At 34.1% G+C, this 23977-nt stretch overlaps 1 pseudogene; it reads left to right on the top strand.

The window, feature by feature from the left end:
* Positions 1-2231: 2231 nt before the first annotated feature.
* Positions 2232-10785, top strand: LOC141519265 (V-type proton ATPase 16 kDa proteolipid subunit c-like; annotated as a pseudogene).
* The last annotated feature ends 13192 nt before the right edge of the window (positions 10786-23977 follow it).

Raw genomic sequence — 23977 nt, 5'->3', positions numbered from 1 at the left:
TTTAAATGTGTGGAAACTAACTTTTATGTGGTGGCAAATATCACTGTGATTCTCATTTGGGAAAGTGGGAAAAATTAGAATTCAATTAAATTAAGAAAACCTTTTGTAACTCGTGCTATGACCAAAATCCAAACCCTCATTCACCACTATAGAATAATAGGCATACAAAATACAGTTGTTCACTTTTTTTATAAAATTCCTAGAGGAATGGAAAGGGGTGTGAAATATTTTTTTCTTGAGTACCCATCATTGTGCTTTTTCTCATTTCAATCAATTTAGCATCAAATAGCTAACTAGAGTTAAAAAGCTTTTTTTTTTTTTGCTCAGGTGGGATAGTAAAATTGGAATGTGGACAGACAAAAATGTACAAGAAATAAACAGATAAATAATTTTTGATTCTGGAGGGGTAGAAAATGTACGATCAGGGAAATCCTTAAATGAAGTTGCCACTTGAACTGAACCTTAAATGGGACAAGGGATTCAAGGAAGCTAAAGTGAGGAAAGAAAGCATTCTAATAGTACAATTGTAATACAAAACAATTGTATTTTCTTTGATTAAAGAAGTTAAAAAGAAGCTAAAGAAGTGACATTGATAAAAATAGCTAAAGAAGCCTCTCAGATAAAAGTTAAGGCAAAAATATTCCAAGGATGTGAGAGAAAATTTTCCAATTAAATGTAATGGTAGTTATTATTTGAAGGTAGAGAACTGAGTGATAGCTGATGATGGTTGTGGTACTTTTTTGTTCATCTGGTCATTTATTTGTTACTTATTTAAGAGTTTTGAAAGATGTTGCTTATCAACTATAAGTCAAAAGAGCTTTTGCAAATTATGAGGAAATTATGTAAATTATTGGAGTCATGGCTGAAAGATGATATTTTTGAGTTTCTCATGATAATTTGGGATAGGTCACTGCTTATGTTGAGCAGTGACCTAAGGTATTAAAAGGCTAGGGATATAGAAGTGGTAGAACCAATTTAAGAAAGAAGAAATAGAGGAAACTGACATTAGAAGGAATAAGGGAGAGAACCCACAAAAAAAGTAGAAAGAGGAAGAATTATAGAAGATAGAATAAAGATGTTGTTAAAAACTAATCAGAGCTAACAGGCCAGCTCTATAAATATCCTGATATTAATTGTCCTAATTAGAGGATATTATATTACTGAGAGATAACTGGCTTTAGAAAGGCAAGGTTTTACTCTTTTGCCATCTATAGTCTCCAAAGGAGGAAGAACTCAAGAGGTTTGTATTTTGTGTTTCCTCTACTATTTTCCAAAAGAGGAAAGATAGGTTTTTCTATCTGCCTTGGTATGAGAAGAGGCATGGGTTTACTAGGATGCTATTGGACAAAAAACTCTCTACTATTTGTAGTACAGACTAGGGAAAGTCTATATAAACTTCTCACCATTTAAAGAGAAAAATGGAGAAATTCTCCATGGTTCCAAAATAGAAATGAAGAATTTGGCAGTTCTCTAGGTTAAAAGCCAACTGCTTGTCACCAAAGTATCACAGTATCACATTCAGTATCACACTTATTTACTGAACATGCCCTGTATTAACAACCTCTGTCACTGTTCTATCCTCCTGAAAGTAACAGCGAAATGGCTTTGCCCAGAAATAGACCTAAGAAGTACTGGAAGAACAGAGAGCTAATGAAGGAGTGGGTCAAGGACATCAAGGTTCACTAACCAAAAACTTGATTTGTTTCAGAAATGTAGATATTTCTAATGATGCCCTTCCTTTCTAGATTTCTATAAGTGTCTGCTCACTCTTCCCTATGGATACTGTGTGCATTGGTGGGAAATTCCGGGTTATGAACAGACATGTTTTTGTTATTCCTAATTCCTGTTCCTATGTTTGCCTTCTACTGAGTAAATTTTATGATTGTTTTTACTTTTTGTTTTATCCTTTAGTAAACATTTCATAAGAATCAGTGTTGTCATTAGAACATTTTAACATTTAACATTTTAAATAAATAAGTCAACATCATAGACTCAGGAGCTCATAGTGATCTATTTCACACACACACTCCTCTAATTATCTGGACTACCCCAAGACAGTCCTATTTCATGAAAGAGATTATATCAGAGGACACAGGGCAAAGTCCTGGTGTATACTTATTGATAGATCATGTGTCATGAATGATTTATCCAGCAATGGAAATGATTACCAAACATATAGGAATAGAAGAGAGCAGCTTTTTGTAAATATACAAGAGAAGAATATGGTCAACATGATAAACGATGAAGAGATTCCAATAGATATGGCAATAAAGGGATTACTTGTTACCTTGATGAAAGGAATTCCAGTAAATAATGAGGTCAATAGCCAGATTACAAAGAGTTGAGAACTAAATGAGAGACATCTCACATTTAATATCAGTTCTATTATCTTTTATCAAGATGACAGGCAGTGATGCATAACCAGAAGATAACTGCTTATGAAAATAAGTTTGGTTAGTCATTGGGTTTGATATCTGAAGAGCTAGTCATGGATGATATTTCAGATGCCTGATGCTTGAGGTTATGATTCTGAAACTGTCTTAGTAGTGAAAAAAATTGGGCCTGGTCACCAGTTTGCTATGAAGAATAGAGTTTTACCTTTTCTCTGATGATATATCCTCCACTACTGCAAAGTATAAGACCATTTATGAATTTCCTTTAATGCTTTTTCTCTATTTTTAAAGTCTAATCAGTATCATGACCCTTTTTCCTCCTTTTTTGCAACAGATATAATATCATTATTTGTACTAGTCTATGAAATCTCATTAGCATTGATGGAAAATCTATAGGAATTATAATGGCAAATTGCTACTTTGGAGAAACAGGGTAGAATATGTCAATATAAGGCAACAGTTTCTAGACTGAGGCTTCCTAATGTATCCCTAGAGCTTTCAGTGTTGTTTGCTTTTGTTGTTGTTCTTTGTTTTTCGCCAGTTAACAGGGCAGAGTAACTGCACTATCCCTAAGGGAAGTGACTATGAGATACTAATCCTGAGGGAAACTGGAGTTACAGCCCTACCTTCAAGGGAAAGGTGATGGAGAAAATGGGAACAGGTACCAGGAAGGATTCTTAGAATTAATGGCAGGACCCCCTCCACACACACACACACACACACACACACACACACACACACACACACACACAAACACACAAACACACAAACATACCTAGTCTTAATTAAATGAAATTAATGGAGGACAGTATGGGTTAAAATTAGTCTAGCCTCTACCTGAGGCAGTATGTTTGAAATAGTGAGTTCCAGGCCAAGAAGGAAGAGCTACAGATAATATGTTGCTCACAAAATTAAAAAGAAAATAGATAAACTACAGCAAACTGAGAGTTCTTAATAAAGGGACTCTGATCTATGCCTTTTCTTTTCATTTGTGTTGTTATGTAGGGCACCTAGACCAATATACTTAGGATAAGATAACTAGTTCCTTATTTTCTATTAATTGTTCAGGGAACAAAAATTAAAACAATCAGAAGAAAAGGAACAACTAAAAATGATACAATTTTTTTGTATGGTAAAGAAGATTCTATCTCTACAGTTAATGAACAAATCTGTACCATTATTTTCTCTCTGAACTATGAAGAAATAATGTTCAGTTTCTAATAAGAACAAAAAAGTCAAATATTTCTTCATGTTTTGGTCTTCATTTTCTATTATATATAATAAAGTCCTTTAAAATGTTAATATTGCATATATTTTCTTCATTAAGTTCTACTCTAAAATAAAAATTTCTAAGAATAGATTCCTTCATGTACAAAATATATCATGAAAATATGAACAAACCTCATGTGAGGTGGGTCAAGAGTGAAAAATCATTGTTGGCTGGAAGTGGAAAAGAGAAAAGCAGGGAAGATTTTATAGGAGGTAGCATTTATAATTAGGTTTTAAAGAATGGAAGATGGAGGTGGGGGGGAAGGCATTTAGGCATTGGAAATATTTTGAACAAAGGCAAGTTAGGAAAGAGCTGAGTAGGGAAGGTGGGGGGATCAGATGAAAAGCTTGGAGAATTAGCCTGATGCCAGATTGCAGATGATAAAAAAAACAACACAAAATCAAAACAGGCAAAGAATGCTGAGGGTTACTTAGCTGCTAAGAGGGAGTGCCTAATGATTTCTGACCATCTGTATGACATGACTGTATCTATCTGTGTAAGATTAATCTTGAACTTCTATGGAAGGTGGATGGGAAGAAAAGAAGATAGGAAGACATATCAAGAGGTTCTTGTAAAAACTCAGATGGATGCTAATGAGAGCATGTTTTAAATGAATGGAAGGAAGGAGAGAGAGAGAGAGACAGAGAGACAGAGAGAGAGAGAGGTGTTTTTAGAGGAACTGATGGAGGGAATAATAATTTATATTGCAACTATGTGTGAAGTGCTTTTTACAGTTGAAACTGAAAGCCAGGTCCAACTGGTTTGAAAGAGGTAAATGTTAAGTTTTCATTGTTACCATTTATGACTAGGAAATCGGCAAGTGATACAAATCAAGACTGGAGTTATTGTTATAATGATTGTTCAGACTTAATAAAGTGATGAAGAAAATATCAATAATGCAGCCTAAATTTAAAAGTGTACCATGCATATTTTTTTGTGTCAGTTGTTACCATATGACCACATAGCTCTGTGTCAGTTTTAAATATTATAATGATATCGCAAGAGCAATAGCAGGGAAGAAGCTAGGTACTAAGTTCATTGAAGTTAGATGGACTTAGAAAAATGTAATAAAAATAAGAAATGGGATAGGGTGGAATGAATAGTTTGCATATATTTTAAGAGAGGATAGGATAAATCAAAGTGGAATAATGGAGTATAAGGAATAAATTAATTATTCCTCCTTACCTTCAAGGAGAGAGAAGAGAAGATTTAGATATCCTGAAGAGAAACAAGTTTGTTAAGATAAGGAAGTGGAAGGGATATTGTGTGAGGAGAGTAAGGAGATAAAAATGAGTTTGTGAATAGAGCAGAGATTATAATGACATAGTGGAATAAACTGGTAAATGGATAAATGTATTAGACTGGGTTTGGTGAGAATAAGGGCACAAAACAGTTGAGACACATTCTGTGGAATCGATAATTTGGACAGACCACTTGTCAACTGAGGATGTGAGACTGGGTGACTGAGATTGAGGAATAAGCAAAACGGGAAATAAAGAAGAAATCTAAAAAACTAAGGATAGAGGCTAGCAGGGTTAGTCTCTTCCACGGTTTGAGATGGCATTTTGAATTTCAGAGTTTTGGAGAGGGGCTTAAATCTCTGAATTTTTGACCCCTGGCTGTTGTGGGAGTTTCTTATTACATGCATTATTAGATTCAGAGTCAGAATTCTTGTCCAGGTATCCTTATTTCACATTTAGAACTCATTCTACCAATTATAGAAAACTGAACATTTGTTGCTACCCAATGATGTTTATTTAAAGGTGAGTCAGGAATGTATCTATTCGAGAAATAATTAAAATCAGGGGTGGTGTTTGTGTGTGTGTGTGTTTAGGGATGTAAGAAGGAAAGTGCAGGAGATGACATGCTGACTATAAAATAATAGGCTTCTTCCTTTCTATATTCAAACTCCCATAAGAATATGTTCTGTTTTGTGCAGGAACTCTTAACCCTTAAAAGGTAGAGAAGGGTGTTCTTACCTACTTAATTCTTTCAAATTATGATCATGTTAACTGGAATAGGTCAGAGAATAGTAGTATCGAGCTCTAGATCACCATGCCAGATATCTTAAATGAGTTTTATAATCTAGAATCAGGTAAGTCAATGGACAAAAAGTGCCTTTTGTGTGCCAGCAATTGTGTGGGAGAGATAAACTAGGTCTATGAATTTATTGGTATGGAGAAATCTCTCCACTAATTAAAAAGTTACATCTCTGCAACTTACTGATTGTTTATACTCTAGAGCTTTGAAGAGTTCAGTGATTGCCCAAGGTCACATAGCCAGTTGTATCAGAAACAATAGTTCAATCCATCTCTTTCCTCTTCTACAGGGGCATCAGACTCAAATAGAAAAAAAAAACATGCATAAGCTTCCTATAGTTCACATGTTGACTCAAGAAATTACATATTGACATGTATACATATATACATACACACATACACACGTATATACATATACATATATATATGTATTGTTTTATTTTATTAAATATTTCTTTATTGAATGCAGCCTGTGTATTTGTCATATTTACACTGCTTTGCACCTCTAGACTCTGATGGCTATTCATGTGGGTGAGAAAAAATGTTGAACTCTAAGCAATACAGAGAGAGTGAGGCCACTGCATCTTTTGAGTTTCCTAGTCTTAAAAATAAAATAAATTAAAGGGGGAAAATGAAAGTACATGAAAAACAAAAAGAATGAGTTCCTGAAAAAAAACAATAATTTTTCTAGCTCTTCTGAGTAAATATGTTGTTAATTTTTTTAAAAAGTCTAGGGTTTTGGAATGCCCTGATTTATAAAATCAAGTAGACATTATCCAAATGGTCTTTTGCCTAGAGCTGAATGATATACAGTGGTTGTTGTGATTGTTGCTTTTTAATCTTGCTATATTTGATACTTTCTTTTAATTCAAGGCTAAGGCCCAGTGGTTTCCCAATCCCCCTCTGATTAGCCCTGATGATAGCAGCTGTTATGTGGTGAGCTGCAGTGAAGTTAATCGGATGTAGAGAGGGGAGAAGAATATATTTTAAGATTCTTTGAAGCACAGCCACAAGCAATGAGGCAAGGCTGGTGATAGCTGGAGAACAAGCACAGCTGACAGACCACCCTGGTGGGGATCTATAAAGAATGGAACTGCCCTTGTTTGAGTAAATTTTCAGACAAGTGAACCTCAGAAGCAAAATCAGCAACAATATGAGAACTTTCTTCTAATAGTTGAAGACAATGCTTGAAAGTGGTTTTCACATGCTGCAATCCTTGATCTGGATGTGGTTTCTTTAAACAAACTGGGTCATTGGTTATATAATCCCTTCAATATTCAATCAATGCTTATTCAGTATTACATAAGTAGAAACTAATTATAGTGTTTGTTGTATAAGAAAGTGGTGCTTCTCTAAATGAATTTCTGTAATGTGTACTTGCCCACTCGTGAGATAAGTTGAATAAAATTGGCAAAAATCAAAAAGCTCCTGCCCTCATGTCAGTGTTTATAATTGTTTTGTCTGTTATCACCCAAACTAACTTTCATTCTTCTATCTTTGAGCACTTCCTGAATTTTCTATTCATCTTAACTGCCCAGATCCTTAAGGTTGATCCTCTCCAGGAATTTCTAATCCACTCATTAAAATATGTCTTTTTTGACTTGTGATGGAAAATACCCTCCATATCCAGAGAAGGAACTAGAGGGTTTAAATGCAAACCAAAGCTTCCTAGCTTCAATTTTTAAAAGTTGTTTTATATATTATGTCATTTTTCTCTGTCCCATTCTTTTCTTCCATTAGGATTTGATTCTTCTTTCACAACATGATTAATATGTATCTATGTTTAGCATGGTTATATATCTAGAAACTGTATTAGATTGCTTTCAGTCAGGGAGAAGGAAGGGAGGGAGCGAGAAAAAATGTAAAACAAACTTTGCAAAAAAAGATTGTTGAAAAGTACTGTTGCATAAAGTTAGAATATAATATAAATAAAATACTTTTAAAATGACCATTTCATATAAAACACTCCCATAATTTAATTTGCTTGGATCCAGGCCATCATGTTACTTTCAATCACTTCCTAAATCTATTGTTTTCTCTTTCTGTGTGTGTCTGTGTATGTGTGTGTGTGTCTGTGTGTCTGTGTGTGCGCATGTATATGTGTGTTTATCTCCCATCTTCACACACCCTATCCCCCTTTTATATATATATAGTCTTTGTCCATTGAAATTTAATCATAATAAATACATTTTAAGGGCTAGGGTTGACATTTTTCTTTCATTTGAATTCTCCTTTGTTTAACCTAGTATTTGGTACGAGATAAATGCCTAATAAATGACTTCTCATTCATTCAAAGTACTTCCTTTCCTTTAAAATATGAAACTGTTGCTACTGACAAGCCATTTATAAGACAATCAATCAATATACAAGCATTTTCTAAAGGTATCCTCTCTATGAAACATTGTGGCATCCAAAGAAAGGATTAGAAATTTAGAAAGGTGTGAGGCTGTGAAGAGCCTTAAAGGTCAAATAGACATATTTCTATTTTATTCTGGAAGTAACAGGGAACCACTGGAATGTGTTAAGAAGAATTGGGGATGGGAGAAGTGACATGTTTAGACCTGTGCTTTAGAATAAGCACTTTAGCAAAACTGTCTCCTCAGAGGATATATTGGGGTGAGGAGAGACTACATTTCAACTTCCTTTTCTGCTATTCTGGCAGACCTAGTGACCTCTGGCATATATTAAGAAGATTCCTTACTGAGGTAAAAAGGATAATCTATGCCCATGTAATGGAACAAAGCTATTTGGCCTACATAGGCATTATCTTGATGATTTTGGACTAATTAACACAGTTGTTCAATGGGGTAATAAATGAGCCCATTTAATATGTTTGAAACTTTACTATTTTTTCCTTGTTCTTTAAGTCATACTTTACTATGGATGTCTGAAAAATGGTCTGCATCTGCCCCACTCAGCACACTTGTCACAAAGAGGAAAAAAATTGCTATTACATATATATATATATATATATATATATATATATATATATATATGTATGTACTGAACTATCAGAAGTTAGCAAAGGAATTGTGATCTTTCCAAGGGATAATTAAGAAAATAGTAGAAGCAACATGTTATGAATGGTTTAAATATCTTTCTACCTTGAAAATGAGAACCTGGATCAGACCAGACAAACTTAAGATCCATTCCAGTATGATAAATGTATGTCCAAACATACTACTTTTAATAGTGTGATAGTAGTAGACAGAAATATCAAGTTTGGGGATTTTTTCCAATTATAGCTTTGAAAAGTCTGTATTACTAGAAGATTCTAAAAGCAAATATTTGGTAGAAATGGGGCTAGAAATTTTACTCAACTTTTAGTAATAAAGTTCAAATCCTGAAAAACACCTCTCTCTCTCTCTCTCTCTCTCTCTCTCTCTCTCTCTCTCTCTCTCTCTCTCTCTCAGTAAACTATGAAATATAATCCAAAATATAATTTTAATTACAACTGGCATTTCTGAGTACAGTGCTAGGGTAGCCATCTGTTTGAAAAGTGACATTAGCTGTATGAAGAGCTTGATGTGAAAAGTTGTAATACAGTTACCAGTCTTCTTTAATTCAATGAAATTTTAACAAGATGAGAACTTCAAAGTTTGCTGCTTTATTAACCCTTGGAAAGAAGAATGGAATTTTTTTCATGCAAAAATCACATTGCTTCTATTTCTAAAACAATAACAAGACTGTGAGTATAAAATCAAGAACTCAGTAAGTATTTATCAAACAGCTACTGAGTGTTAGGGCACAAAGAAAGAGGGAGAGAAGAATAATTGTCCTCAAAGAGCTGCCAATCTAATGAGGGAAGAAAAAATACAAATGGCTATATACAAATTTAAAAATATAAAATGGAAAAAATCCCAGAGGAAAGGTACTAACATTAAGAGGACATGAAAAGGTTTCTTGCAAATAAAATTTAGCTGAGATTCAAACCAGAGAAAATGTACAGTCTGGAATGTTTTGAAATATCTCAAGAAAGCTGGTGTCACTACATTGCTCTAAGAAAGGTATAAGAAGGGGGCAGCTAGGTGGCACAGTGGATAAAGCACTGCCTTGGTGTCAGGAGTACCTGGGTTCAAATCCGGACACTTAATAATTACCTAGCTGTGTGGCCTTGGGCAAGCCACTTAACCCCCAGTTGCCTTGCAAAAAAGCCTAAGAAAATAAATAAATAAGAAAGGTATAAGAACACTGGGGTGGGGGTGGGGGGAATGATGGGTCCAGGCCACAAACTATAGATAACAAATTTACTTTTATCTTAAATATTTTTTCCCTACTCCTTTTCTCTGACTCTCATTGAAAACTAACTCGCTCCCAATAACACAGCTTCCTTTCCTCCCCCACTATCCCACATCTGCCCCACCATATACTTCCAGGTGATCAGGTTGGGAAAACTGAACTATTTCCTGCTCCTTCTTGCCATTTCCAAGCTCTCCCTCTATCACTATCATTCAGTATCCTTTATTCTAAAACTGAATGGATCATTTTTAGAGCATAGTGCGGAGTGAACCGTTGTCTCCCAAATTTATGCCTTCCCTCCTACCTGCCCACTCTCCAGTCCTTCACCTGCTACCCAGCCCTGTGCCCTTGCCTCTTTCTCCTCTGCCTATCTCCCAGCCTACAGACCAGGCACAGAGTCTACAAGTCTGTCTACAAGTCCCTATTATGTGTCCTTTTTTTGCCATCATGGGACCCTCGGCCTCCATGGTCTTCAGCACTCTTGGGGTGGCTTACTGTACAGCAAAAAATGCCACTGGCATTGCAACCACGTCAGTCATGGGCCCACAGCTTATCATGAAGTCATTCATTACTGTTGTCATGACCCATATCATTGCTATCTATGATCCGTTAGTGGCCATTCTTAACTCCAAATCTGACAGAATATATCATCCTGTTCAAGAGCTTCCCTCAGCATGAGTCTGAAGGGACAGATGTCTGGCTTTGTCATTGGTATTGTTGGAGATGTTGTTGTTAGGGTGACTGCACAAAATTTCGACTATTCGTGGGGATGATCCTGATTCTGATCTTTGCTGAGGTGCTTGGGCTGTACGGCCTGAATATGGCCCTCATTCTATCTACATAGTAGACCCTCTTTTAGCCTTCTTCCTAGTGCCCCACCCAACCAAGACCTGTCTTGAACCACCCCATACTTCCCAATTGGCTCCAGAATGAATGACTGGACACTTGGTGTTGTTGTCCAGTCAGTAATTAGCTTTGGTAATGCTCAATGTCTTAGTGATTCTTCTGTCTGTGATGCACTACACCACATACCTGAACCTGACCTAGTTGGGGCTGAGACCTCCTGGGATCCACCAGGCAGCTGAGCAATCTCCCTACCCATTTTTGCCATTAGTACTCTATGTATAAAGATGAATTAGAATTGTCGTTTTTCTCATCAGCGGATGTTTCTTTATAAAGATTTGACATGTTCAAAAGAAAATGAATCAATCCATTACTGCCACCTAATCAGGGATAGGATATTTGTATACCAACCTCTAAGATACTTGTCTTCTTTCCTAAATGAGTTCAGTGCTTGGCTTATTGATTTTACTCCTCTCTTCCTAAGGAACCTTAGCATATGTATTGATACACCTCCTAAAAATGTTATCTTCCCAGATCTACAATCTCCTAATTTCCCATGACATCCTCTAACCTATTTCTGAAACATGCAGAGATAGTCATACCCCCGATTTTGCCATCTTTCACAAAGGTAAATTTACATGTACAAAAACAAATATCCTTATCTCAGTGTGTTATCAATTTACTTCTTCCACTGTTTTGCAATCTCAAACTCTGTTCTTTTTCTTCAGAAAGACTTCTAAACCTTATTCCCCTCAGTTCATTTCAAGGCCATCTCCACTCACTGCCTTATCAATGTTTCCTAATTTTCATCGTTTAGTAAAAAAGTTCAACTTTATGCTATTCTTAAGCCAAACTTGCTTCTCTTTCTTGTCAACTCATCTTGCCCTGTTAAGCCTAAGGCTTGGTTTATTCTCAATATTTAATGCCTTAATTTCAACTCACCTGGTTAAAGAAGCTGGAAAATAAATGGAACCTCCTTGACTGGTTAATTTGTATTAGACAATTCCTAGTATGTCTTTACTTTTATACTTATCAAATCAAGTTACTCTCTCCTTCAGCAAGGCAGTTTCTCCATACATTTTCAAGCTACCTTAAATCTCCCATAATTTGGTTCTTAAGGTAAATATTGCTTTATAAAAAAGCAGATAACACTGAAACTAGACTTTCAACCCCTTGGGGATGGTTTATGAAATTGCTGGAAATGCAGCCCTATACAGTATATTGTGATTAAACATGAACAAACTGACCAAACAAATGCTATTTTAACTACTTAGAAATTTCTCAGCTGAGAAATTTGCCCCATAGCCACTGAAAAAAATATTGAACTTTTGGAGCTCCTCCTTATCTCATATTACATAGATGCTCTCCTTCCTTCATATTTCCTCTGCTACTCTTACAGAAGAGGTAGCCTTTTTCCCTGTCAAAACAAAATCCTATTTACAAGTGATCCCTTTTCTTCCTCTATTCTCCAGCTGAATGACTCTTCTATGATTCCTCTATCATTTTTTGCTAATTTTCAATTTCTCCTTGTCTTCTAACTGATTCCTTACTGCTTCCTGAGTTACCCACGACTCTACAATCCTAAACACACATATAGAAATTCACTTGATCAATTCATCCAAATTAGCTATCATTGAATAACTTTCCTCCCTTTGTGACATAATCAAAGTTATGCTAGAATTGGTTTTACCTCCTTTCCTTGTTACTCTTTTCTTATTGCTCTATAGTCTAGCTTCTGATGTCATCATTTAACTGAACGTTTTCTATAAAGTTACTATTGATCTTTCAATTGCTAAATCTAATGGATTTTCTCAATTCTCAGCCTCTTTAACTTTTCTGTAGATTTTAAAACTGTTGATCATTTTCTGTATCACTCTCTCTCCCCTTTATTCTCTATAAAAATTGTCTTTCCTAGTTCTCTGCCTACCTATTCCTTATTAGTCTCCTTTGATGTCTTTTCAATAAGATCACATTTAACTAAATGTGGGTGTCACACAGGGATCTGACTACAGTCTTTTTCTTGAGCTATTCAATTTCACTTGGATATCTCATCAACTCCCATCAATTGATTTTTCATGAATGTCTCTATAATTCTCAATTCTCTCTATCCCTAAACTCTTTCCCAAACTACAGAAGTGCATCTTCCATAGTCTTTCTTGAACTTTCTTTCTTCTTGAACTTCAAGTCCTTTAGAAATCTTAAATCAACGGGTCCCAAACAATAAATTTTCTTGTTTTAAAACATTTCTCTCTTCCCAATATTTTATTGCTATTAAGGGTATCACTATCTTCCCAGCAACTTGGCCTCATTTCCTAAATATTGTCTATGACTCTTCACTATCTATCAACCATTACATCTAATATTTTGCTAAGCTGGTAAATTTTACCAAAGTAACATCTGTCTACCCCTGGATAAAGTCTATTTGGTTTGAAAATTAAGGAAACATTACAGAGGACATACTGTCTCTTTCTTTGTCTTCTTAATGATTTTTCATGGTAAATTTTTTTGATTCACTTTTTTTCATGAGCTTAAGCATTACAAAATAATATGATGTTGGGATTGATATAGGTGCAATTATTATCTCCATCTGAACAAAAAATAATAAATATATGAAGCATAATTGAATTCAGTTCTTCTCGAGTCCAATTCTAAAACTCTATATACTATAACACATTTCCTCCTGTTGATAATAAATCTAGGTGGGGGAAAGTGATTTTGAAGACTGTAGATTCAACCAAATGGCTATTACTAATATATCTTTTCCTGATTTTGATTTAGAAATTTGACTATGTGAGTCATGATTATAAGTGCTAATCTTTAAAGAGGAATACTATATAATAATGATATCAATCTCTCTTACTTTCCCTATATATACACATAAACACATAAAAACAAATACTGATGGACTGAGAATTCTTACTGCAGTAATGTTAACAGAAATCAAAGTGTTGTTTTCTTGAAATAACATACTTTACCAAGGTTTATCAAATTGGTATGCAATGGGTAACTACTTGGAAATATTTTTCTGTTGAGTTTGTTCATAAGGCAAGTATACCCTTTAAATAAAGCAGATAACACTGAAACTAGACTTTCCATTCCTTGGGGATGGTTCATGAAATTTCTGGAAATGCAGCCCTGTTGTGATTAAACCAGAACAAACTGACCAAACAACAGCATTTTACCTTACTTAGAAATTTCTTTTTGCTATCAAAATGTGCTTTTTTTTAATTACAAAAGGGCATATAAACAAACCAAGAAGAGGTATAAAAAGTTTCCATTTCAATACATGACTTTGCCTTCCATATGATAAAATTTGCCTCCTTCAGTATATGGCAAATGACAGTGGATTAATCCCCACTATTACTTGGTAATTGATCTTGAAAATGAAATGTTCATAAGGTAGGAAAATTTACAGAAATGATATGGTATAATGGAAATAAGACTGAATTTGAAGTTTCAATATCTGTTACACTATGGTGCTTTTTACAATGCTATTTTAAATTAATTAATTTATTTTCATCGATATGCACATGTATATTTTTAAGGTACAAAATCCTCTTTCCTCTGTGGCAAACGGACTGGTTAACATTATATCTATATCAATATCAATATCTATGTCTATATTATATTGATATTATATATATAAACGTATTTTCAAATTAATAATTTTTAGTATGAGGTATTAAGATAAAAGGAAAGAGATACATAAGAGCTAATTTTTCTAAAGGGTTGATTAGATTTGAAAGGGTTGTTGTGTGTGTGTGTGTGTGTGTGTGTGTGTGTGTGTTTTTGTTGTTTTGTTTTGGTTTTCTTCCTCTGGATGGGGATAAGATGGCCCATAGCCAGTCAAATTCAGTTGTCCTAGATCTCTGGACTGCAGAGAGGAATTGCTTCCATCAAGGTTGTTCATCTCATAATATTGTTGTTAATGTGTACACCGTTTTCTTGTGTACATTGTTTTCTTGGTTAAAGCTTGTATATCTTTAAAATTTTTTTTATTGCCTGCATCTTCAAATGTATCCATCCCTTTCCCCTTCTGGAGAATTATCTTTTATAAAAAAGACAAAAAGGGGTAGCTAGGTGGCATAGTGGATAAAGCACCGGCCTTGGAGTCAAGAGTACCTGGGTTCAAATCCTGTCTCAGACACTTAATAATTACCTAGCTGTGTGGCCTTGGGCAAGCCACTTAACCCCATTTGTCTTGCAAAAACCTAAAATAAATAAATAAATAAATAAGACAAAAAGCAATGAAACACAAAACAAAACTGAGCAAAACTAACCAACATCAATAAAGTCCAACACAGAAAGTTTAAAAACCTGCAGTTCCCAATCTCTGTAAATTGATCTTCAAATATTTTTGGGGAACCAAATTCAATCACTACAATTTCATGATATTCTCTTTCAATTATTTCGGTGCTACTCTATTTTTATTGTTGCACTTTTCTTGACTTTTATTTTTTCTACTCACTAAATTATTTACAATTCATAGACATATTTCTATGGTTTGTATTTTGGGCTTATCACTAAATTATTTACCAATTAATAGACATATTTCTATGGCTTGTATTTTGGGCTTAGATTGATCCATTGTTATTTGGATTATATTAAGATTATGTGTTATAGTGTAAATGAACAAAATAACATTTTCTTGTGGAAAAAACAAACTTTCAAGAGAATTATGAAATGGATTGTCTAATGACTTTTACATATTATAGAACAGATCCAAAATAACCAGACACTTTCTAATATTAATATAGAGATATTCTAAACTACATAAATTCATGTAGGTTGTTTTAAAGTAAATATAAATCTTGAGACTTTCCCCTTAGACTCAGAGTTACTGGACTTAACTCTTTCTTACTACTGATTTGTGAATTAAGGATTATACATTGGATTCAACACATTTAAAATAATCAATAAATCAGTAGACAATTGGTAGAGAAATGATTATAAAAATTATATGCTTTCTGATATTTCTACAGACCACTATCACAGAGAGAATGATCATGAATGGCATATTGAAATCATCATGAGAGTAAAGAGTAGAACTTAAGAACATTGCTTGAGTCTTGGGTGAATACAGAGTACTATTGGGGGGGATGGAGAATATGCTTGATGGAAATGATGGTGGAATTTGGGGGGGGGATTCCAAGTTTTAAATTATGAAGAAGGCAAACTCAAACATAGTTGAACATGTCTTAAATGTATTCATCTATTAGAATAGCAATGTTTTGCAAAAATGAATATGTTGAGGACCCAACTTTACTCAGTAATTATTTTATTTTGGCAACTGCATTTCCCTATTTCACTCAGGTTAAAAGTACAGCAATAACTCTTGATGCCTATTCTACTGTGAATCAGCAAAGAAATTTTGACTTTTTCCATTTCCAAAGTGGGACAATTTGCTTTTTCTTATGTAGGCTTTTGCTATTATTGAATAGTTGTTTCATATATGTCTGAATCTGTGACTGTCACTTAAGATTTCTTTGGCAAAGTTACTAGAATGGTTTGCTATTTCCTTTTCCAGTTCATTTTACAGATGAGCAAATTGCGAGAAACAGGACTAAATGACTTGTGTGGCTACTAAGTGAGGCTAGAATTGAACTCAGATCTTCCTAACTCCAATTCTCCCACTGTGTCCCCTATGCGACCTTGCAACTGACCCCTAATCCTAGGAATTCATCATATTGTGGCAAGATTCATTGTGGATACCTGATCAGCTTTAGCCTTACAAAGCTAGGAGCTTTCAAGCTCAAGTGATCTATAAGATCTTACTGTCAGCAGAAAGCAATTAAAGACACCATATCCATATTTTTTCAGGTAATAAAGGAGACTAAGTTCAGCAAAAATATTAAAAATTAGATATTTTCAGACACAGAAAATAGTAAATATCATCAAAAATAGCTTCTCCCACATTCTTCACTGTAAATTACTCCTTAAAGAAAATATCCAAACCTTTATAGTAATTTGTGTAACCATTTACTAATATGCATGACAATTTTGATTTATAAGACCAGAGTAGACTAAAGGAAAGATAAACTATGTGAGATCTCCTATATTAGAATGCACAATAATAGTAGTAATAATGTGGAGAATGGTACAATTTTTAAAATTTAAAATTTAAATTTTAAAATTCCTACTATTTTCATTCATTCATAAGTATTCTCATGTATTTTTGAGCAGATATAACTCCCCCAGGGGTTAACATCCTGATTATCTTGAAACAAGTCTACTTATATCACAATCCAGGGACCTGTTCTTAATAGAATTTCAGTTAGCCAAACTTGCTTAGCTTGTAGGAGAGCCAAAAACAAATATAGGAAAAGATTCAGCAAAATTATTGCTTTTGAGTAGATGATAAGATGATTTGCTCAAAGAAAACCTACAAATTAACTGAAAATAAATTAAAACAAATACTTTAGCAGACTAGCATTATATAAAAGACATTCTCATATCCTCATTTGCTTTACTCTGTTACTGATAAAACCCAGAAGTGATAAAAAGAGAAATCCTATACAAAATAAATACATAAATGACAAAATATTTAGAAATGTATCTTAATCCCACATGTTCCAGAATATTCATAGCAGTTCTTCTTTGTAGTGGCAAGGAGTTGGAAATTGAAAGGATGCTCATCTATTGAGAAATAACTAAACAAGTTGAGTTATATGAATGTGATAGAGAACTATTGTGTTATAAGAAACCATGAATGGTGGGACCTTAGAGAAGCATGGAATGAATTACAAGAACTGGTACTGAGGGAAGGAATCAGCACCAAGTGAACATTGTACAGATTAACAACAATTTTGTGAGCTGATCAACCTTTATGGATGCAGCTCCTATCAGCAGTTCAGAGAGCTAAGGCAACCCTAGGAGATTGGCTATGTACAATGCTATCTCCTTCTAGAGGAATAAAAACAAAACAAAACAAAATCTTCAGAATCTGAATGTACACTAAATTAACTTTTAAAAAGTTCTTTTATGTATTTCTTTCCTATCTCCTATTCCTTTAATTTTAATTTCCCATACCAAAATTACTAATCTATAAACACGTTAAACACAAATGGGTATACACAATATTCACCTATGTTCACCTATTCCCCTATAAGGGGAGGGGGGTGGAAAGGGAGGGTGGAAGGAAAGTAATTTAAAAACATGCATGTACATATGTATGAATGTTGAAAAACTTTTATAATATGTAATTGGAAAAAATAAAATAAAATATCAATTATAAAAGAGAAATGTATCTTTCAAGATACACTATTTGAGGGGCAAGTAGTTGGCACAGTAGATAGCACACTGCTCTTGGAGTTAGGAGGACCTGAGTTCAAATGCAGCCTCAAACATGTAATAACTACCTAGCTGTGTGACCATGAGCAAGTTACTTAACCCCATTGCATTGCAAAAAAACAACCCCCCATTATTTGAATTATATGAATGCATCTATAAGCTACTCTTTGTAGAAATATAGTCCCAGATAACTGGAGAATCATAAATTTCTCATGGATTAGTTGAACCAATGTAATAAAATTGATAATAATTTTAAAATGAATTCACTTATTCAGTGATGTATCAATCATACTAACAAAGGAAAATTATTAAGAACTTATAACAACAATCAAGAAATTCATACGGAAATACAAGAGGCCAGGGCAGCTAGGTGGTGAAGTGGATAGAGCACTGGCCCTGGAGTCAGGAGTATCTGAGTTCAAATCTGGCCTCAGACACTTAATAATTACCTGGCTGTGTGGTCTTGGGCAAGCCACTTAACCCCATTGCCTTGCAAAAACCTAAAAAAAAAAATACAAGAGTCCAAGGAGTGTGAGTATTAATGAAAAAAAGTAGTAAAGAAGGGACTGTCAGTCCCTGATCTGAATTTCTAATACAAAGTGCCAATTTAATGTTTTGGTCCTGATCCAAAAAGTGGTCAATAAATTGAAGAGATTCAATTATACAGAATACAGAAATAGAATACCATAGTGTTGATCAACCCCAGGACTACAGTTGAGGGGGGACAGTTCCCCATTTGACAAACTTCCTGTGAATATTAGATAGTAATTTAAAAGAAATAAGGCATATTCTTTGTACCTTATACCATGATAAACTTGAAATAGAAACATAACAGAGGTATAAAAAGTCATATCATAAATAAAGAGAAATAAGAGAGAATAACCATTACTTTCAAAGTAAATATTTCATGACCAAAAACAGACCTGATAGGATTACAAAAGAAAAGAGGAAAATTTTGGCTGATTGATAATTTCAAAAAGTTATTATATGAACAAAAAGAATGTAGTTAAAATTAGATGAGAATCAGATAAATAGTAGAATGTTGAACTTTGCAGCTTTTTATATAATTCTTATAGGCAAGATAGAATTCATTAAACTTTAAAAGTCTAAGAGATAGTAAATAAATAGTTTAAATATATAAACAGGAAGTCGTGAAGAAAGAAATCCAAACCTTCATTAACAGTAGAAAATGCTACAAATTGCCAATAATTTGAGAAACAAAAATTAAACAAACTTTGTGCTATCATCTCTCTAATCAGATAAAGAAATATGACAAAAGTAGAGAATTATAATTACTAGGGTAGCTGCAGGAAAACCAACACACTCTTGTGCAATTAGTGAAGCTAAGAAAACAGCCATTCTATGAAAACAGTTTGGAACTCTACTCCCAAATTTGCCAAACCACATATACTCTGAGCCAGTTATATGCAGTTAGACTTATATTCCAGAGATTTGGAGGGAGAAAAAGTACTTATATATACAAAACTATTTATAACACTTCTTTTCATATTATTCACTAACTGGAAAGTAGGGAGATATGACTAAGTATATTATGGTATAACAGAATCATTGTGCCATAAAAAATTTCAGAAGCAATAAGGCAGACTCTATGAACTAATGGAGAACTAAGATAACTTAAACAATGACAACACACTACAGTTGAAGATAAAACACAAACAAAAATCACCAATGTGATCAATGTGATCATTTGGAAAGTTAAATAAACTGAAAATGAAACGTCACTTATCTACGAATAGAGGTTGATGAACTTAAAATGCACAGATATTAACAAGGTCAATGCTGAAACTTGTTTTACTGAGCTATGCTTTTAATTAAACAAAAATTAATAAATTATAAAAGATGTTTTTCTAATATCTATACAATATCAAGAGATCTTGGTGAAGAATAGCACTATATTAAATAAGAACCTCTGTGGAGTATTTTGGGAAAGGTATGAACAGATCCAAATTATATGAAAAGGACGGATGACTTAAGGGTTGTACTGCTGTGAGGGAGTACTTAGATCAACTGGATCACAGATCCCTTGGTGTTGATATCTCATTTAATAATGTGAACCTTTTTAGTATTACCAAGGGCAAGGTCATTCTTTCAATCACCCATAGACTTGAGATTCCATCATAATTTGCAGGTTATGGTATAGCATTGCCAATAGAAAAACATAACATTGTTTACTCTTACCTCTTTTTGGTACTACTTATTGAAGCAGAACTAAGATTATAATTGAACAAGATTATTTTTGTTATAATATGGACATGGGCATACACACACACACACACACACACACACACACACACACACACACACACACACACATATATATATATATGTAGAGAGAGAGAGAGAGAGAGACATATATACCCACATAAACATATATCTATGTATTTAAATCTAGAGTGAACTAGGAAGCAGAAATGTCTATATCTTTAGTGGATTATGCATCAGGCAGAATCCTTTTTCCTGTATTCTTGCAGTCTTAGAACACACTTCTTAGTTTTTTTGGAATTAATCTTTTCCAAAGTCTTGCTTCTCACTTAAAGATAAACTGAGCTAAGTTAAACTGGAGAGAATCTCAAATTTCATGCAAGATCCAGAATTCCCTGGTAATTTTTTTTTAAACAAATTCATCCTATACAGTATACAAACTCCTCAGCAGCAGCAAAGGGTTGGGTCAGTGCAATGTAACTTTGCCTTGTTTTTCAATACCTATCTTGATTATCAGAGGGTATAAAACACTGGAGTATAGGAATCTAGGATTAAGGGCTGGATGTGTTTATAAAGGTTAATTTAGCATCAAGAAGAACAGATTAGGGGTGGCTAGGTGGTGAAGTGGATAGAGCACTGGCCCTGGAGTCAGGAGTACCTGAGTTCAAATCTGACCTCAGACACTTCATAAATTCCTAGTTGTGTGGCCTTGGGCAAGCCACCTAACCCCATTGCCTTGCAAAAATCTAAAAAACATGAACAGATTAGTAGGGTATGTAGTTTATACCTTTTCTGATGTATCCTTCAATAAATATCTGTAGGTTTTTATTTCTTTTCATATATTCATTTTGGTGGTTGAATCAAAAGAGGGATAGGCCAAGTGACAAGGAAACAACTTCTTAGTTCAAATCTGGCCATAAACACTTACTAGCTATGTGACCTTAGAAAAGTCACTTAATACTGTTTCCCTCAGTTTCCTTATCTTTAAAATGACCTGTAGAAGTAAAAAGCAAAATATTACAGTATCTTTGATAAGAAAATTCCAAATGGGCTCACAGAGTCAGATGTGACTGAAATGACTCAATAGAAACAAATATTTTTTCAAGTGCTTTATAAGCTTCATGAACAATTCCATTTAATCAAAGGTTATACATTAAGAAAGTTGGTCAACTTAAGAGATGGCAGATATAGAGAACTTAGTTGTTTTTTTAATTCTTCTATACTCAGTTTTTTTTCCACCTTAATGCTTACTTTAATTTTGAGTTTACATGTGTATCATGACAAAAGGATGTTTATAGAATTCCATTAAATACTGACTATTTACTGACTTGTATAGCCTCTCTGGGATCTTAGAATTTTTCAGATAAATAGTAAAAACATAAACTCTGTGTTACTAAAATGTGCAAGAGCTACTTGTGCTAAAATGACAGCTTATTCAGCTCCAGATACATGAATCCGGGGGCTTGGCTCCAGGGAAATATGTCCAAACAGTTAAACTTTCATAAAGTGACAGCAATACAGCAACTCTTGGGGTAAGTGCATTTTCCATAAAAGTCATAGTTATTGAAGTATTTTGCATGACAAAATATACACAAAAAGTATTCTGTTTCTGATATGAGTCCAAGATTTCTACTATCAGCTAAATGGAGAATGTATCAAATTCAACCTTTTTTTAATGTCACATCAAGCTGTCATAGCAACAAATTTAGTATACATGATAACTCTAATCAGTTATGTCACTCAGTAGCCCCTAGATCCATTCCAACTTCAATTTAATAGTTTTATGTAGATGTCACCATACATAGAATCTTTTCAAGGTATAATTCTGTCAAAGACACCACCATCCTTTATGTCACTCTCAGTGACAAACTTAGTCATCTTCTTTATGTCACATTCACTCAGCCCCCTCACAACATCAGTTGCCAAATCTTGTCATTTCTATATTTTCAGTTTCTTAGGTCTGTTTCTATTCTCCATCCACACAGTCACAATCTAGTTCAAGCCCTTATTCTTTCTCATTTGGACTTTTATTATAATAGACTCCTAATTGACTATCCTGCCACAATTATCACCCATACCCCACTACATCCCCCATAAGGCTGCTAATATAATTTTCTCAAAGCACAGGTCTGAATGTATTAACACCCCTCTCAATCTCAATAAACTCCATGGCTTTCTAGTATGCTTGGAATCCAATAGAAATTCTTGTTTGTAATTTAAAGATCTTCACTTTATGATCTGACATCAACATTTCTAGTTTTATTTCCTTTGTCACATCCTCCAATAGAACAAAACTGTTTGTCAAACAAAGTACACAATTTTTCAACTTTGAACCATAGAGCAGACTTTCTTCCATGACAGGATTACACATCGGTCTTGATTTTATCTTTTAGAATATTTTTGAATCCATCAATACTCAGTATAAGGAATATCCACTACATGATCCCATTCCTGTTCACCAGTCAACAATAAATCATCGCTCTTAACATCTTCATATTATGCTGTCTGTCCTAAAGCCATCATCTTCCTTTCTCTCCCACCATAACATGTTTTTATGTGTCTATATGTATATAAATGTACATATATATAATAACAAATATAAACTTGTTCAATTATAATCTTAGTTCTGCTTCAATAAGGTACCAAAAAAAGTTAAAAGAAAACAAGGGTATATTTTCTCATGACACTGCCATGTCATAACCTATAAACCTTTCTGCCCCAGGAAATATATAGTCTATTAAAAGGAAAATTTTCATTTTATTTTATCTGCAAGCAGGCCCCTTTCATGTGACTAGTATAACATCAATATGAACTTCCAAATTCCCTTGAATTTTCCTTCCTTTATATGTAGGTATCCTTGAGACTAAGAGCTTTTTTCCCTAAAGTTATCTCTTTCTCCCACCCTACTTCCTTCCCTTTCTTTTTTCCTTCCTTCCTTTCATCTTGTAATATGTGTGTAATTATGTATGTGAAAACATATAGCTAAATAGATGATAGATAAATAGATAGTTGATAGATAGATAGATAGATAGATAGATAGATAGATAGATAAGATAGATAGTAGAAATCAGTTCTGGCAAAACCTGTCATATTTATAAATGAATTAACCTTTTTCAAGTTGAAGAATTTGCCAGCAGTATGGTAGCTGACATTAATGTCATGTTCATCCTCAGTGATGGCATTTGATGATATGGTTGAAAACATCATGCTTGACAGTATGGGAATAAGGACACATCCTCTTTTCATTCCATTGGTGACTGGGAATTCTTAATAATATCATCACTATCCAGAACCTGGGCAACCATGTTGTCATGAAATTACTGATGAGCTTCTCTGGGCAACCAAATTTTGACATAATTTTCCATAAGTCCTCACAACGGAAGGTATCAAAGGTCTTAGTCAGATCTACAAATGTTATATACAGACCTCTGTTCTGTCCCTGTCATTTTTTCCTGGAGTTTTCAGGCAGCAAACACCATATTGACTGTTTCTCTACCCTTTCTGAAACCACACTGACTCTCAGAAAGGTGACTAAGTTCCAGCTGAAGCATCCAGTCTATTGAGAAGGACTCTGGCAAGAATCTTACCAGTGATGACTAAAAGATAAATAGCCTGTGATTGTCACAGGACAATCCATTCCCTTTGCCTTTATAAAGAAGGACAATGGAGGCAAAGTAGAA

Source organism: Macrotis lagotis, chromosome 3 (genome assembly GCF_037893015.1).
Source record: "Macrotis lagotis isolate mMagLag1 chromosome 3, bilby.v1.9.chrom.fasta, whole genome shotgun sequence".
NCBI classification, from domain to species: domain Eukaryota; kingdom Metazoa; phylum Chordata; class Mammalia; order Peramelemorphia; family Peramelidae; genus Macrotis; species Macrotis lagotis.
The sequence above is the reverse complement of the archived record's forward strand: the minus strand, read 5'-3'. Positions and strand labels throughout refer to the sequence as shown.